This window comes from Gavialis gangeticus, unplaced genomic scaffold (genome assembly GCF_001723915.1).
Source record: "Gavialis gangeticus isolate Ggan-Ray unplaced genomic scaffold, GavGan_comp1, whole genome shotgun sequence".
Lineage (NCBI taxonomy): Eukaryota > Metazoa > Chordata > Crocodylia > Gavialidae > Gavialis > Gavialis gangeticus.
In genome coordinates, this window is record NW_017729025.1 from 42,821,355 (window position 1) to 42,827,528 (window position 6,174).

Below are 6,174 nucleotides of genomic sequence, written 5' to 3' on the forward strand. Positions count from 1 at the left end.
GTCACCTAATTTTTTAATGAGAATGGAGTGAGAGACAATGTCCTAAATTCAGGAAAGACTACATCCACCGTGACACCTGTGTCCAAGGATTTTGTAACTTGGTTATAAAAGGCCACCAGGTTGGTCTGACAGGACCTGCCCCTAATGAACCCATGTTGGTTGGCCCTGAGCATAATCTCCCCTGCTGGTCCCTCACAGATGTGCTCCTGAATAATTTTTTCAAAGACCTTCCTCAGGACTGAGGTAAGACTAACGGGCCTATAGTTACTTGGGTCCTCCTTCCTCCCTTTTTTGAAAATGGGGACCACATTGGCACTTTTCCAGTCATCTGGCACCTGGCCAGAGCACCACGAGTGCTCGTAAAGCCATACCAAGGGTCCCTCAATGACCCCTGCGAATTCCCTCAGCACCCTGGGGTGGATATCATTTAGACCTGCTGATTTAAACATGTTCAGCCCCACCAGAAGTTCTCTAACTAGGTGCCCCCTAACCCTAGGGTTGGCGGTGCCTCCTCTCCTTGGAACCAGTGTCAGCCTCCAGAGCAGTGTACTGCTCTCTCACGTAGAGAGCTACCCCTCTGCCTTTTTTCCTTACTCTGTCCCTTCTGTGCAGGGTGTAGCCCTCTACAGCTATGTTCCAGTTGTGTGAGGAGTCCCATGAGGTCTCCATGATCCCTAGCAAGTCATATTGCCTACTAGAGAGCAGGAGGATTAGCTCCTTCTGCTTTTTCTCCATGCTCCTTGCATTGGTGTACAGGCAGCTGAGGCCCTCAAGTGACACCCTCATTTTCCTGAGATGCTGTGGGGGAACTCTTCAGTTAACATTTTCAGAAACAGTTGTACTAGTGTCCTCCACAAGGGGTCTTTCCTGTGTGCCAGTCCCCAGGCATTCTCCCCTTGGAGTTTCCCTGTCCCCCAGCAAAGTCAGTTTAAAACCCTGTCCAGTAGATCAGCCATCCTGCCTGAGAACAGGGCCTTACCTCTCCACGTGAGGTGAATTCCATCTCCTAGGAGTCCTCTCTCTCTGAAGTGCATGCTGTGGTCAAGGTAACTAAACCCCTCGCAGTAGCACCACCATCTGAGGCATCTGCTGACCTCTTCCATACAGCCTGCCCTCTTGGGTCCATGGCCTGTAACAGAGAATACAGGAGAGAAAACTACTTGAGCCCCTAGTCCCTTGAGCCCAGCACTCAGAGCCCTGTAGTCACTCATGACCCAGTCAAGGGTACCCCTGGCTGTGTTGTTCATGCCCACATGGATGAGGAGCACGGGGTAATAGGTGGAAGGACTGATGAGCCAAGGGATCCTCTCTGCAAAGTCTTGGATGTGGGCCCCAGGGAGGCAGCAGACCTCTAGGGCTAAGGGGTCCGGATGGCAGATACATCCTTCTGTGCCCCTCGGGAGAGAGTCCCCCACCACCACCACCCGGCGTCTCCTTCTAGGGGTGGGAATACTTACCTCCTGAATACTTACTTCCTCCTCCTCCTCCTGTGTCTCTGTCAAAAACTCCTCCTGCATAGTGAGGGGATTGTATCTGTTGTGCAGTGCCAGGGGAGGAGTGGCCCTAGCTCTGTGTGCTCTGAATCCAGAGATGACAGTTTTCCAAGTAGCTCCAGGGGGGTCTTTGTGGCCAGTGTTCTTCGTGGCCGCCTCCTCCCCATTCTCCTCCACATTCTTCCTCTCTCCTCTGTTTCCCTGGAGTAGGGCCTGGCAGTAGTTGTCTATGTAGTTGTCATGGGCCCTGATGGTGCACAGCTGGCGTACCTCCTCCTCAAGCTCCTGCACTCAGCCCTCCAGGGACTCCACCAAGGAGCACATCCCACAAGCTTGGGTGTCAGCAGCTGCTGTCATGCCAGGCAACCCCCGCAGTCCAGGGCTGCAGGCTCTGTCTGGGTGGTGGTCTTGGTGCATAGAAGCTGAAGATGATGGGCAAGGCGAGTCACTGCCATGGCTGCAAGGTCCTTCTTGTACTTACCTGGTCTCAGCAGCACCTGCTGTTTAGGCCTCTCAGCTAGGCTGCTTGCTCGAACCAGCCCTCTGGGTGCCTTCTGTGCACCCTTCCTCATGAACTCCCATGCAAACTGCCGTGCCCTAGTTGGGCCGCACCTGTTTGTGCGGTCTGTTTGCGCAGCTCTGGTTGTGGGGCTCCCTGTGGGCCTCAGCTAAGTAGGGACTGGGGGCGGTGTTTCCCTCCCGGGCTCCACTCAGCTGGCATGTCCTGCCTGGCATGACCTCACATGCACGCATGCACAAAAACTCCCTCAGCCCCTACGAGCGCCCCTGCACTCACTTGCCCTCTCTCACGGCCCGACTCTTACCTCCTGGCTCTTTGCTGGGGGGTCCAGGTCCAGGTCTTTGAAACATGTCAAAGAACTATCCCAACCCATATCATCCCTGCTGAAGTAGATTTATTTTCTGATTCCCCAGACAGTTACTAATTTCAGATTTCCCCTAGACTCTTTGCTGCTATTGATTTCCCATTGGCAAGAATGGCTAGAAGCACCTCCTTCCCTTTCTAAGTATCTCCAAAGTTAAATCTCATCCTCTCAAGTGCTGACTTACATTTGCTACCTTTAGGGTTAACTGCTGTATCTTACTTTGATTAGGAATAGTAACAAGAGTGAAAGAGCTCTGACTGCTTTGAAATGTAGTGGTTTACCTTTCTTATAGGATAATGTGAGCTCTGTGCGGTGGGCTGCCCCAGGCACTATTCTGGTGTCCCTTCGTTTAACTGGTTAAATGAAAGGTTCTGACTCTACCCTTCCAACCATCCATGCTTCCAGTTTAAGCTGCCTACAGTCTGACTTATTTTCTGTGACTATGGCCATCCACAACGTGCCAAGCTCCTAGGAACAATGGAAGTATCAATTACACTCTTGAAACATTTAAGAACAGTAAAATGACTGATGGCTTTGGATTCCTTTCCATTAAAATTTAGAATGGTCACATCTCTCGCTGCTATGGGGACAACATGCCAGATTTATTCTGGTTCTTTCATATATGTCCTGTGTAACCTTGGTTAAATCAGTCCCTTTATGCCTCTGATCCCAATAAAGTGAGGATAATGAAGTCAAAGAAATGAAAACCTGAAAGGGATCTCAAGAGGTGTTCCAGTTCACTTCCCTGGTCTGAAGTAGGATAAGTACAGGCAGTTCTCGACTTACAATGTTTCAAGTCACAATGTTTCACACTTATAACATTTATAAATGGACACCCTGTTTCAACTTTCTGACATCAGTTTCAACTTTACAACACTTGAACCGATGCCACGCCACACCAGTGAACAAGTTCACTGCATTGCTCATCTCCCTGGAGAACATCTGTCCAAACTTCCTTGGACACTTTCTTTAAGAAAGCAGACAAGACTCCAGAGATACCTACAGCCAAGACTCCTGAGAAGACTCCAGCCAAGAACTCTTCAAAAAGTCCAACCAAGAGCCTTCAAAAAGTCCAGCAAAGTCACCTCAAAAAAGTCCTTCCAAATCAATATGATTACTGTTTACAATATAAATACATTAATGTAGCTATATTACCCATCTATAATTGATCAAGTACAAAATTATGGGGTATTTTTAGTGAAAATAGGGTATTGGGCCTTGGTTCAGGAATGAATCCCCCATTTATAACATTGTTTCTTCTGAGAAAATTGGTTCTGAGTTACGTTTCGACTTAAGATGCGGTTTTCAGGAACCAGTTGTATCATAAGTCTGAGGACTGCCTGTATACTAGGTGATTGTCTAACCTTTTTCTTAAAACCATCAATTTTCTTTCCATGTACCTTTTTCAGTGCTTATAGTTAGAAGGATATTCCTAATAAGTACCCTAAATCTCCCTTGCTACAAATTAAACAAACTACATCTTGTCCTATCCCCAATGGGCATGAAGAACAACAGATCTTTGCCTTCCTTATAACAAACTTCCATATAAGACTTCTCATGCCTCACTTCTGTCTTTCCTTTTCTAGACTAAATAAATGCAATTACTTCACCTTTTCTCATGGTTCTTGTTTTACTAAACCTCTTCTCCGTTGCTCTCCTCAAGACTCCCTTCAATTTGGTTATATGTTTCTTAGTGTGGTGCCCAAAACTGGACTTAGCTAAAGTTCCCCCACTGCTGAGTAGATACCTCCCATATAGATTTCGTATCTTACAAATACTTTCTTTTTACTATACCCAAAGATAGAATTTGGAAGAGCAACAGTGGGTGCATCTATATGAGATGCTTTACTGCATGGTAGAGCAGATTACTTCACAGTAATCATCAATTTCTACACATATAGAGGCTTAATGAGCAGTAAATTGCTCTACTGATGAGTAAATTTGCTACCTGCTACCAGCACATGATTAGTTACTGCATGTGTAGATGCTGACCAGGAGCAAATTTACTTCTGGTCACCCCTGCTACCACGGGGCCAGCCTCAGGCTAGACCCACGGTCCTGGGGCTGGGAGCCTCTCCTACCCCATAGCTGGGGCAGCTCTTTGCTTGCCCCAGCACCAGGCCCTTAAGAGCCTGCAGGGATGCCAGGGCCCTGGGGCATGTGCTGGCAGCCTGTGGCCACTGCATCCCTCAGGACAGGCCACAGGGCTACTGCAGCAGCCTGCTTGCACCTCTGTGCCACTCCCTGGCACTGCAGTACTGCATGGCTGCCAGGGCCATGCTGTACAGCTCCATAGGGTGCTGCAGGCAGCTGCCAGGCCTAGCAGTACCCAGGGCCACCTGCAGGCAACTTCTGGCCACTAGGTACAGCTCCAGCTGGCCCCAGGCTATCCATAGCAGCCTGGTGCCCATTGTGACGTGCTGCCAGGGGAGGGACCCTCAGCCCACCAGAAGCCCATCCTGCTGAGCTCCCCACTGTCAGCATTGTCGAACAGCTCTGGGAGCCCAAGCCAGTGCCTGCCCTGCCAGCTCTGCAGGCTCAGGGCTGAGCCCATGAGGCCAGACAGGTTGCCAACAGCTCCAACTCCTCCTTGGAGGGCGGCTCTGCCCAGGCAGCTGAACAGGACACCTCCGGGACCCGCAGGTCCTTGCTGCCAGCGGGGACCAACCTGGGCCACCAGGCACACCAGCCCCAACCACATGGTAATCGTCACCCCAGTTCTGGCCCTGGCCCCTGCCCCCTTTCTCTACCTGACCTGGCCATGTTCCCCAACCCACCAGAGCTCCCTCCCCCACTGTACACAAGGAAGTGGGAGATGGTGCAAAACTTTATTGACAGCCTGTGCCACCACAGCTAGGCAGGCCGGGCCTCTCACATGCTGAGGAATGTGTTGATGCTGGTGGCAATGAGGGGGATGTGGGCTCTGTTGTGGGAGAGGAAGGGGGATAGGCTCTGTTGCTGGGAAGTGATGGGAGATGGGGGATCTGTATCTGTTGAGGGGAATAAAGTGCTTTTTTGAGAATGGTCTGCAGTGAACGTGGTGCTGGAGGTGTACAGTATGGTCACCATCCAAGACGGCTACAGCGGGGAGAACAGTGAGTCTGGCCAGGTGGGCACAGCACGTGGGAGAGCCATCAGGGCCCAGACTGCCCTGGACTGAAGGTGGATGCCATGGCAGGCCAGCAGGGCCAGCACGGTGCCAAGCCAGAGCCTGGGGTGTGGGATGTCACTATCAGGACCAGGGGATGGAGCAACCATGGTAAGGGGAACAGATCCTGTGGTGGACCTACCACTGTGCTCTACATGCTGCTCCTGGCCAGAAAAGTGGCTGGTCAGGAAGCAGCACAAAGCTTTTGCAGATGGCTACTGGCCACAGCAGATCTGCTCCCACATCTCTGCACATATAGATGTGTGCCCAGGAGAGTTTACTCTCAAGTAGTTTACTCAAGAGTAAACTGATCCCTGACTATTTGCATGTGTAGATGCACCTGGTGTTCACTAACATTCAGTTTGTGTTCCATTATAACCCCCCAGATCATTTTCTGCAGTACTTTTACTTAGGATCATAGGAAAGTAGGGATGGAAGGGACCTCACAGGATCATCTAGTCCATCCCTAGATGACCCTAGATTTTAGGAGGGCGAACTTCAATGAGCTAAGGAGGATAGTTGGAGAAGCGCTGAAGACTCAGAGGGGAGGGGAGCCGGGTGTCCAAGGGGAGTGGTCGCTCCTTAAGGAGACGATCCTCCAAGCCCAGAGGAAGGTAATCCCCAGGAGGGTCAAAGGGGGCAGGAGAGC

The 6,174-nt window shown here is 50.7% G+C and overlaps 1 protein-coding gene across 1 annotated transcript in view; it reads left to right on the top strand.

Annotated features, from left to right (window-relative positions):
* The window catches only part of KCNK10 (potassium two pore domain channel subfamily K member 10), a 220,139-nt gene that overhangs the window by 112,598 nt on the left and 101,367 nt on the right, over window positions 1–6,174 (top strand). The window lies entirely within an intron of this gene.